General features: G+C 46.0%; 1 long non-coding RNA gene across 1 annotated transcript; it reads right to left on the bottom strand.

Moving 5' to 3' along the window:
- Positions 1-2,198: 2,198 nt before the first annotated feature.
- On the bottom strand, positions 2,199-11,667 carry LOC122239614. Its single transcript, XR_006218869.1, has 3 exons — positions 11,528-11,667; positions 9,610-9,775; positions 2,199-2,809 (listed from the first exon to the last, which is right to left on the bottom strand). It is a non-coding gene; the product is annotated as an uncharacterized LOC122239614 (long non-coding RNA).
- Positions 11,668-12,198: the final 531 nt, after the last annotated feature.

Here is a 12,198-nt window from a genome sequence, read left to right as displayed (position 1 = left end):
AACATTTTTGGGGAGAGTGGGCTTAGGGGAAGGTGGTGGGTTGAGTTATCTGCATTCTTTCTTGCCCACATCGTGCTCAGCTGGCTTTTGTATAATTCTAACCCCTGACACTGCTTGAGTCAAAGGCCTGGAGACTAATACCCCCATTTTAGTGGTGGTTTTTTTTTTTTTTTTTTATCCACCCAAAGCACCATTTTAAATGATAAAGTTACCCAAGGTGTCAGTTTTCACCAGTATTTCTAAATACATCTAGTAAAAATGCAGCAATTTCATAGAAAATCCAAGCTATTGAGATCTAATCACGGCTTAAGCTGTGGCTTTATTCAAATCTGGATCACCAATATGGCTTAAGATGTAAATGAAGTGCAGAGAGAAATAAAGCAAGAAAATCTGCGATGGCCTTTCTCTCTGCTATTTGATGCCCAGCCCTTATCAGTCAATTACTGCTGCTAAACTTCAGTGACAGCCTTGGTGTAACAGCCCCAGTAGCTGCTGTCCTCCTTCAGCCCGAGCCGAACAAAACACACTTTCAGTAGCCTTAATATGAAACGGAAAAAAGGTCAAAATAGACGGGCTTTGCCAAACAAATCCCGAAGATCCATTCTAATTTCCACCCATGGATCTTTTAAGTCGTCCTGGATGCTCTTTATGATACGTTGATCCACACTTAGTTTCATTAAAACTTTGTGACTTGGTATTTTTCAACCTGATAGCTTCACTAAACTAGTTCTCAGAGTGTTCGCTAAGCCGCTATGCATAAAACTACTTTGCTGTCATGGTGGCTTCTAATATCACCTAAATGCAGGCAGCGGCCGTTCTGGAAATGAACCTGATCTACATACATTCCATCTGAGCTTGGGAATTACTTTGCTTTTGCTTTTACTGGATGTCTTAGAAGGAAGAGGTGCTGGCCTCTACAGCCCCCACCCTAAGCTCTCCTGAAACTGAATGCTAAATTATCTACCACCCCCTATTTGTTCTGGAAGCAATCTACACAGAACACGACTTTTATCTGCTAAGGTTTCCAACTGGGATTAACAGATGCTAAAACATTTGGGGAGGAGGGAGAGAAGGAGGGGCCCAGAGAAGAGAAAAGAATGAAAATTAAGGTCTCTTCCAACAATGGCATGGCAAATGCAGACTAAGTTAAGAAGCAAGGGGTTTCTCAGAGGGGTGCACCATGAACCTGGCTTCACTGGCATGAATTTTAAAATGGTGAAAGGAAAAGAAAGCACACTCTGGGCTCTCGGCCACCTTGGGCATCCCTCCTGATTAGTGCCACCTCGGCTTCCCTCTGCACTCTGACATCTGACGGAAGCCTTCATTCTTTATCAATTGCTGTGGTCACTTACACGTCACTGCAGTCAACAGAACTATTGGCAAAGGGTTTTGAAAGAGGAGGAGATCATTTTTCTAGGGGAAAAAGGGATTAAACATAAAATAAATAAATCAGCCAGGTAGGATAACAGATTCCTGGCTCCAGGGGAACGTGTAGTTATCCTGTGTTCAGGTAACACGGTGTCCCCCAAAGTTCCACCCACGACAACAAGAGGGCAGCCTTGCTCAGCGGCCACTTGTTGGCATGGGGGGGGGGGGGGAAGCCAGTCCTCACTTGAGTTGACCTTGTCTTCTTCCCTCAGCTTTGTCTCAGGCTGTGGAAGGCATGGGCTAAGATTTGACATCGGGCCTGCATTTTCATTTTGTACATTGTCAGCCTTTGCAACGAAATCAACTTGGGTTGGAAACCTGACTCTCTGGGCAGCTAGTCTCTCTGACTCTCGACTGCTTCATCTCTAAATGGAGACGGTAACAGAGCCCTCTGCTAGAGGAGATCAGATGAGATGATTTGTGTAAAGCACCTAGCCTGGTGGCCGGCACCTGCTTGATGCTTCGTAACTGACAGGTTATGTCATGAAAGTTGTTATTGTCCTGTGATACCTCTGCACATATGGACAACTGGGCCGAGCATGACTGTCCGTGGGGCCCTACTGAAGAAAACAAACACATCCTGAGGCATAAACTTCACTTTGCTACTGTTGTTGAAAGCCGCTCAAGATAACCACACTGCTTCTGGATGCCCACCCCTCCCCTCCCGCCCCTGTTACGGGGGAGCTGAGGATATGTAATTCTACACCCCACCCCCTCCCTACCCCATCGCCAGATGGTGGTGGGAGAAGGATATGACAACCACAGGCAGGCTTCCATCCCCAGGAATACCGGGACAAAGTGAAAAGGCCTTTAGGGGAACTCTTAGAGCACAGCATTGTGGGCTCTGCGAGGGGACCCTACCACTGCCTGCTTCTCCTGTTTGCTCTCTCCCTGGGGCATTTTCCAAGATGGCCACGGCTGATCTGCTTACAAGACCCCAGCCGACCCAACCTTACCGAGAATGCTCAGTTCTGCTTTCTTTGTTGCGAATCTATAACCTCTGGGAACCTGGTTCTGAAAAGTGAAGCCTTGTGAAGAAAGACTGATGGATGCAAAGCCAGAGGAGTGGAGGACGAATCAGCCACGGGGTGTGTTTCCTACAATCCGGAAGAATCGAGTTTGGAGGCATGGCTTCAGGCTTCCAGAAAAGTGTGCGATCACCTTTACTGATGCATGAGGAATGAGTCAGTCACCTCCTTATCGATGGCATCAAAAAGTTTCTGAGGACCTGGGGTGCTGGTAGAGGCATCCTTCGAAGAGGAGTAGGTGGAAAGAGCATTGGACAGAGGGATCACGGACCCCTGTCCTTGCTCTGCCACAGAATCATTGGTTTCACCTCTCCCAACAGTAGTGTCCACATCTTGAAAACAAGGGATTATCTCTGAAGGGTAAGATTACATAGAGAGCTTTCACTCCTCACTCTGAACACCACTACTCATTTAAAAAAAAAAAAAAAAATATATATATATATACACACACACACACATATACACATACTTTTACAACATAAACTTTTTTTTAAGAAAATGAGGCTTGAACTCAACGACCCGGAGATCAAGAGTCACATGCTCTTCCAAATGAGCCAGCCAGGCACCCCTACAATATGAACTTCCCATTGAAAATGAAACTAAAGTAAAAGGCGAGGCCTAGATGTCCTCTGAGGGTTAAATGGTACGTATGGATTGCAGAGTAAAGACACAATCTGGGACAGCTGAGGGAGACGTCTCTGAACTCTTCTCATGCTCGGGCAAGATAGAGTCTGGAATATTACCACCAAGGTCATCTGGTAAAACTGGGCCTATAAAACCCAGTTCCGACTGAGACCCACTTCTCACAAGTTGGATAATCGTTTGACCACCTCCGCCCCTCCCTTCAGTCTGCTGTTCCTTGCAAACACTCCATGGCACCATGAACTGAGATTTGGGAGGGAAGGGGAACGATAGGGCTGTAGCTGCCCTACAGTCTCTCTTGGCTTGGAAAATGGCCTCCATTGCTCAAGCTGAGTTTACAGGATGATCGTTCAAGGTGAGGGTTTGTTTGCACTTTGCCAAGAGTGACCCTGCTTCCCACAAGCTTCAGTCTATATACAGAGGCCATGGGTCTGACACCCTGTGATGGGCCTTTTCTGGCCCAGGGTAATCTTCCTGGGTCCCCCTGCCCTTCTCCCCTCTTCATGCTCATGCCCTTTCACTAAAAGACCACCTAATGGCTTAGACCAGTCCTTCTGCACATCAAACCTGGCTGCATAACAGAAGCACCTGGGTAGTGACTTAATAACATAGATTCCTGAGTCCCACCCCAGGAGGCTCTGGGTCAGTAGGTCTGAGTGGAACCCAGCCATCTGCATTTATTATGAAGTATTCCAGGTATTCTGATATCACCAGGCCAGTATACTGGTTTCTTTACCATTACCAGATGGTTTCTTTAGGGCTTCCCAGGTGCACTGGTCTGGGCCTGAAAACACAGTCACCCGTGGACAAACCATCTGGACAGGTGAGCCTAAAGACTAATCCCAACCTGCCAACACACCGCACACAGGTGGGTATTGGTGATGGGAACTCCACTCGGGCCACCGATGTTTTGACTATACAGAGTACCTCTCCCCTTCCCCTCCCCAGTGCGCTGCTCCCCCTCTCTTTTCCCCTCCGCCCAAGGGCAAGTTAACGCATGCACGGATGGAACAGACCTCTGAAAACAAGCTCTGCACGAAGCACCCTTGGCTTTGAAGAATCCAGTCCAATTTGCCACCAGTATCTAGGCTGGCTTTTGATTATGTTGATGATGAAGACTGTAAACAAAACCGCCTTTCTCTACTAATTAATTCCCTTCGAAGAACTCTAAAGATCTTTAATTACACAGTTTGAAAAGCAGCGGTTCCCGGATCGGGTTGATGGGCCTGTGCACTCCTCTCTCTGCCCACCTGAACGAAGTATTTTCTTGTTTTCTCTGCTTCCCACACCTAGGATGGGCTGGCAGTAAATCCTGTCAACTAAACGCCTGACAAAAGTGCTCTGATGTCAAGTATAAAGAATGCCACCTACAGCTTAATGTCTGAAAAAAAACCCCAAGGGCTGCAAACAATGAAGGTTTTTGTCTTCTTAATGCCCAGTATGCAATCGAGTGGAAATGCTACTTCCATCCGCAATTTACAAATGAAATTAAAGTTGTTGAAAGACACAGGGTAAACCAGAAGCCTTCGTTTCTTTGCAGAACAGGAAAAATTTAAACCACTAAATGTTTTAGCAGATTTACTAAATTTCCAATTAAATCACGAAATCTATTATTGCAGAGCTCGGAGAGGGCAGTGTGCCTTTGCGCATGCGCGCTTCCTCTCTCTCTCCCCCCACCCCTCCACCCCTCCGCCACCCCTGCCAACACTCACATATGATATCAGCAAACCAAACTCTGTCCCCCATAAACAGCCTCATTCTGTTCTACCTGCGGGGAATCTGGGGTGCAGAGAGAGGCACACAAGCTTGAAGGGGACTGAGGCCGGCTGGGCAGTGGTTTTGGGGCACGATCTAGGCCAGTTTGCCCCAAGTGAGCGTTTCAGGGCCCCCAGCTGGTGGAGGCAGTCTGGCTGGAACAGGAAGGCACCAGGAGCTCATTCGTGGGGAGGGAGTCAGATCTGCTATACAAGAGCACCCTCTGCCAGTTGGCACGGAGGGCTGGCTGGAGAGGCCTGTGGCCCAGAGGTAGGGGAAAGGGCACAGGACCCTGAGCGAACAAAGCCAGCAGGGCTGGGGACCAGGCAGGAGAGAGATTCTATCTTCCAAACTAGACAGAACAACTCACCTCTGGAACAATAGCTAGTGCAGGCAGGGTGGATGCTGATTTTCCAAGGGCTCTCCACGTTAATCCGCCCCACCAAATCCAGCCGCTAGGAGCCTGAATGGTCCTCCAGACACCCATTCAGTAGAAAATGACGGGTGATTTTTGCCCTTGTCTCCCGAGATCTCTGGTGAGCACCGCTGCTCTGGCTGACATGTGTTTGTAAAGATAAAGCACTAGGCTACTTTGGGGGCCCTCCCAGGCTATTACAAAGAGCAAGTGGTGCCAACTCGGGCTCTGCATGGCTTTTTAGAATTGAGCTGTTAATTTTTTTTTTTATACACACCTCTCTTTGAAAAGGATTTGAAGCAACTTACAATAAAGGCAAACACAATAAGTTCATTCAACTAAAATTAGAAAAGCAAAGCTTTTTTTCCATAGAAAGGAGAAAGAAGCAAGCATTGACTGTCAACTGTAATAGAGTTACTGTGATTTAGCTTCAGATTAGGTACTGAGCTTCCTGGCAGCCAGGGCAAAAAAAGGATACCCAATTAGATAATCCATACAACCTACTGGAACGAAGGAGGTATGCCTTTTTTTTCTGGCATTAAGTCTATTTTAGGAGACTTTGTATAGGAACTCTAAAAGCATCATAGCGTGTGTTTGATAATCTTTTCATACAGTAAATGCAGAGGCAATTCTGATACAGCTATTTCTTGCTATAATCTTTGGCACTTGTCAGAGGCCTTACGACTCAATCACGACTCAATAATGATAAATCTCGGTGGGAGGAAACACAGTGGAAATGGGGAGTAGCTAGACAAATGTCATTCAAATTTTGGCTCCTGAGTATTTCATGCACTTACTGATTCACTTGATATTTCTTAAAAACCTACTAAATGTCACGTTCCAATGTGGGGGACAGAGCAATAAACAAGCAGGCAAGGTCTTACTCCCAGGGTATGACCTAACCTTTCAGTTAGGTATAACTAACAAAAAACTCAGTATCCTCAGAGGGGCGGATGGATAGCAGGCAAGCTTCCTTTAGCTTAGTTGCTGAATAAGGGCAGTTGTAACAGCTGGGATGCTTTCAGATGTAACTGTCAGAAATCCCACCTCAAACTGCCTTAAACAATGAAAAGAGGTGGTTTCCTTGATTTGGCAGCTCAGCGATGCTCTCTCTATGCTACACCGTCTTCACTGTTGGCTCCATCTTTGGGCTGATAGCAATATGACTATTCAAGTTCTGGGAGCCACAGAGATAGGACAACCTTCAGAACAAGTCAGGAGACTATTTCTTCTCAGGACTTTTGCTTAGGATGGAGGACATTTTTTCCAGCCCCTGTACCCACCCCATTCAGCAGACTCTCTCTTTTGTCTCATTGGCCAGAGTTGGCCCATGTGCCCATTTCTGACCCAGTCCTGGTGAGGCAGGTGAGGTCACCCTTAGACCAATCAGGCCACCCCTGGAGTTTGGGCTAGGGTTGGCTTTCCTTGTAGTACTCGGTCAGGTGGGAAAGCAGGATACTTGAACAAAATTGGGATTGTTTGGGGCAGGAAAAGAGGCAGGGGATAAATGGATGCTGAGGCAGGTAGTTAACATTGCCATTTTGGTCTTTCAATGTTACTTCCCTGGCATATCAAGATTAGTGTAGGTGAATAGTAAACAAGGCTGTTGGAAGGTCTGTCTGCTTGGCTTCCTTCAGAAAAGAAGATCCTTACTATTTACCTTATTTCTTGAGCTGGACTAACCATTCCCCATATCTTCTGCCACTTCCTCAGTTTAGGTCTTTATTCCACTCATACACGTTAAAAAAAAAAAAAAATCCTCCTAACTGGTTTTCCTACCTTCATTTTACTCAAATCGAATCTGTCTTCCATACTCTTGGAACAATCTTCTTAAACATAAATGTATGATATCACTCTCCTCCTTAGCAAATTCTTTCACTTTCTATCATGTACAATATAATGTTAACACTCTTTGCACTAGCACACAAAATTGAACTATTTAGGTAGACATTTAACAAATATATACAAGATCTATAAGAAAGAAACTAAAACCACTCTGGTACAAGAAATCAAATACGATTTGATTTTTCAATAGAGAGCTATCCCATGCTCATGGATAGGAAGACTCAATATTGTTAAGTTGTCAGTTCTTCCCAACTTCATCTATAGACTTAATGCAATCCCAATCAAAATCCCAGCAAGTGATTTTGTGAATACTAACAGATTTATTATAAAGTTTATATGAAAGGCAAAAGACCCAGAAGAGCCAACACAGTATTGAAGAATGAAGTTGGAGGACTAATACTACCTGACTTCCACATTTACCATAAAGCTACAGTAGATTGAGATGGGGTAGTATTGGCATGAGGCTAGGCAAATAAATCAATGGAACAGAATGGACCCACAGAAATAGACTCATACAAATATAGTCAACTGATCTTTGACAAAGGAGCAGAAGCAAAACACAGGACAGTCTTTTCAATAAATGGTGCTGGAACAAATAGATATCCACGTGCAAAAAAAGAAAGAATGGATCTAGACACAGCTTTATGTCATTCACAAAAATTAACTGAAAATAGATCACTGTCCTAAGTGTAAAATGCGAAACTATGGAACTTTTAGAAGATAACATAGGAGACAATCTAGGTGACCTTGGGTTGGGTGATGACTTTTTAAAAAAAATTTTTTAATGTTTATTTATTTTGGAGACAGAGAGACAGAGAGTGAGTGGGGGAGGGGCAGAGAGAGAGGCTTCAGGCTCTGAACCATCAGCACAGAACCCGATGTGGGGCTCGAACCCACGAATTGCGAGATCATGACCTGAGCTGAAGTCGGACGCTCAACGGACTGAGCCACTCAGGCGCCCCTGGGTGATGACTTTTTAGATACAACACCAAAAGTGTGATTATGAAAGAAAAAATTAATAAGTTAAACTTCATTAAAGTTAAAACTTCTCCACAAAACACATTGTTAAATAGACTGGGATAAATTTGCAAAATACATATCTGGTAAAGGATTTGTATCCAAAATACATAAAAAAACACTTAAAACTCAACAATAGAAAAACATCTAGTTTGCCTAAAAAATGGGCAAAAGTTCTGAACAGACACCTCACCAAAGAAGGTGTGCAGATGGCCAACACACATATGAAAAGATGATCAACATCATATGCCATCACAGAATAAACAAGCTACCACTGGGGCACCTGGGTGGTTCAGTCCGTTAAGCATCTGACTTCGGCTCAGGTCATGATCTTGTGGTTTGCGGGTTTGAGCCCCGCATCGGGCTCTCTGCTGACAGCTCAGAGCCTGGAGCCTATTTCAGATTCTGTTTCTGCCTCTCTCTCTGCCCCTCCTCTGCTCACACTCTGTCTCTCTCCCCCCACCTCTCTCAAAAATAAACGTTAAAAAAAATAATAAAACATAAAAAACGAGCTACCGTACACACCTATTAGAATAGCTAACCACTGACAACATGAAATGCTGGCAAGAATGTGGAGCAACAGAAACTCTCATTCATTACTGGTGAGAATGCAAACTGGTATAGCCGCTTTGGAGGACAGTTTGGCAATTTCTTACAAAGCTAAACAAAGTTTTGCTACATAATTCAGCACCTGGGCTCCTTGATACTTGCCCACGCGAATAGTCCCATGTGAGTAGTGTGCTCATTCTACAGGGTAGGAAGTGATGCTCCGGGAAATTCAGGAATTTGGGTAAGGTTGCTAGAAAATGGCGGAGTTGCTATTCAAACTTGGGTCTTTGGAAGAACAGAATTCATAACATCTGCTGCTGGCTTCATCAGAGCCCAGAAAGTAGCCTGATAGGGAGTTCGTTTCAGAATGGAGGCTGGTCTGCCTGAAAAGCCAAGCTGAAGTCTACTAGGGTCTGTCCATAAAGAGAAGGATTGAAAAGATTCTCCAACCCCATGAATAAACGGAGGCACTGGACCGCTGGACCCAGTCTCCTCAAAACCTTAGTGTGGCAGGGGAGGGCGTTGTTAGTTTTCGCACTACTGCATTGTCTCTGCCTAGTATAGTGTCTGGCCCACAACAGGTGCACTTTAAATACCTGCTGACCAAATAAAATTAATAATATTTTCTTTTATTTTTTTTAAATGTTTATTTTTGAGAGAGAGAGAGAGAGGGAGAGAGCATGCGGGGACACATACACACACACACACACACACACACACACACACACACACACACACACACGTGCAAGCGGGGGAGGGGCACAGGGGGGCGAGCAGAGAATCTGAAGCAGTCTCTGCGCTGAGCCCGCTGTGGGACTGGAACTCCCAAACAGCGAGATTATGACCTGAGCCGAAGTCGGACACTCAACCAACTGAGCCACCCAGGGGCCCCAATAATATTTTATTTTCTAATATTTATTAAGTACTTACCTTTTTAAAGACGCTTTTACCTGCACTGTATCTGATGTGCGCATTAGCCCCAAGGATAGTGTTGAACAGAATTCACAGCTCTCATGCTATGATGCAGGAGTCGGGACCAGAATCCCAGTCTCCTCATGCCCATGATGGGGCACATTCCCTGTGTCTCAGAGCCACCCTTGAAGAAGCAAAGGCTCAGTGAGTAGAAAAGGCCAAGGGACGGAGGCTAACATTTACTAAGCACTTGTTACTGTATTATGTAATTTAACATTCACACAATCCTGTAGAGGTAGTTATCAATATTTCCACTTTAGAGATGAGAAAACGGAGGCTCATTGGAAGTCATCACTTGCCTAAGGTCACAAAATTAATAGGTGCCAAAGTCTGGATTCAAATTCTACTGGGCTCCAAACCTTTTTCGTTATATGGTGCCAAGATACCTCCCAGTTTTCTAAATTAGGAAACTTTGAAAGAGTTGCATAAAATAAGTGCATTATTTTGGACCGGAAACTGGCTCTCTGCTATTTAAATAAGAATGAGGTAGTGGTAATGCCTGTGGCTCAGTGGGTTCAGTTGAGGGTTGCTGATCTGATGCAGCAGTCGGCAAAGGGAGGGGCCAATTCACCGCCCGCTCAGGCTTTGTGCTGCTCAGCTTACACCTGTGGCTTTGAACCCACTTCTGGAAGCCGGCCTTTCAAGAGGAACACTGCCTTTTAACCCCATGGCCCCAGAGGTCACCACGATGATGGGTGGTATGAACCTGCAGAGACTACATTTTTGGGCGAGGGGTGTGAAGAGATTAGTTGTGTCTAACCCGGAGAAGACTGGGGGAGGCCATGAGTTTGGTAAAACATGGAAAGTACTATCAGAAGAGGAGTAATGGATTCACCCAATGTGCTCATGACCAACATATAAGGAAGCAAACTTCAGTTTAGAGAGAAAAGAGTGCTTCCGAATTAGGGAGAAAGTGAAGATCAATTCTTTTTTTTTTTTTTTTTTTTTTTTTTAGGAAGGAAAGAGCTTGACGTATTTTTTAAATGTTTATTATCTATTTTTAAGAGAGAGAGAGAGAGCGAGCACATGTGGGGGAGGGGCAGAGAAAGAGGGAGACAGGGGATCCAGAGCAGGCTCTGCGCTGACAGCAGAAAGCCCAATGTGGGGCTAGAACTCACAAACCGTCATCAGTTCTAAGTTAACAGGGCCTCAGAGGCTACTGCACACCCCGCCTGGCAGGGGAGGGGTAAAGAGGGCCTTGCAGCCCTACAGCAGCTGGGGAGTCTCTGTTCAGTACCCTGGGAGGTGGTTAGGACAGAGAATCCAGGGGCTGTCTGCGAATGGGGAAGTGCTACGCCATCTCCAAGACCCCCCTTCAGGTCTGGGCTGAGACATCCTAAAGGGGGAAGCAGGCTGTAGGAGGGCACAGGGCTCTCACTATACATTTAGCACCTGGTTGTCATCAAGGGGGCCAGATACTACCTCGGGTGGCCCTGAGAACAGACGTAAAGGGGAGGCCCTTCCACCCCCCATATGTTTCTCTGCCCTCATGCAGCCCCTAACCTCCCCTATTAAAGTTCAGATTCCTGAGGGTGGAACAGAAGAGCCTTCAGTAGATGGCCTCAACCTACCATTCCACGTTTTCTCCCTGTTACTCAGCCCTCACTCCTATTTGTGAGGTACACAGACCTACTTATTCCCCAAACACACCACATTCCTTCAAGTCTCCATGCCTTTGCCCATGCTGTTCTCCCTGCTTGAGACACCGTAACCTTTCTCAGGCTTGGTGAGCCCCTTATCATCCGGATCTTGCCCTCCTCTGGAAAGCCTTCCATTTCCTTTAAATCTGTGACGGTGCTCTCACACAGACTCCATGGCAGCCCAGGCTCACCCCAAGGGTAGCATTTCTCGCATCGCAATTGACCCGTTGACCCACCTGTTTCTAGTCCTCAGCTGGAAACTCCTCGGGGGCAAGACTGCCAGGTTTCCACTCAGCGCCCAGCCATAACGGGTCAACCCCACGTTAGTTGTGTGACAAGTGGGTGCTGAAAGAAAACACCGTTTGTTCAGTAAATACGTAAACAAAATATTCATAATTCAAGTCACTGTATTTAAGTTTAATTGTAGGAGTTCAGAAACGGGTTTGGGAAGAAGACATGGAAGCTTCACCGGGGTGGGGGGTGGGGGGGTACGTTAGGTAAGTGATGAAGCGGTTGAGAAAGGGAGGGTTGAGGAGAAGGAGTAGAATTAGACTCCAGAGTGGAGAGTCCATCCTGGAGAGAGATGGGAACACCCTGCACACGTTGGGTTTGGAGCCCCTGGATACCTGGCTGAGGACTTTGGGCTTCATCTTACCGGCAGGGCTTGGAAAGAGGAGGGACATCATGACAATGTCATGTGAGGAGGCTGAGTCTGGTGTCTTGCAGGATCACTCGGAGGTGGGGAGGCTGGTTGGGAGCTACAGCAAATTGTACCACATACAGCTTGGATGAGGTGAGGATAATCAAAATGGTGACGCTAGCGTCCTCTGGTAGGCTGCATTATTGCCTCCATTCTTCACCTGCTCCCCACCCCCATAGCAGAAATACCCATTCCCAGCCTTGCCGT

The sequence above is a fragment of the Panthera tigris genome, chromosome B3 (assembly GCF_018350195.1).
Source record: "Panthera tigris isolate Pti1 chromosome B3, P.tigris_Pti1_mat1.1, whole genome shotgun sequence".
Lineage (NCBI taxonomy): Eukaryota > Metazoa > Chordata > Mammalia > Carnivora > Felidae > Panthera > Panthera tigris.
The sequence above is the reverse complement of the archived record's forward strand: the minus strand, read 5'-3'. Positions and strand labels throughout refer to the sequence as shown.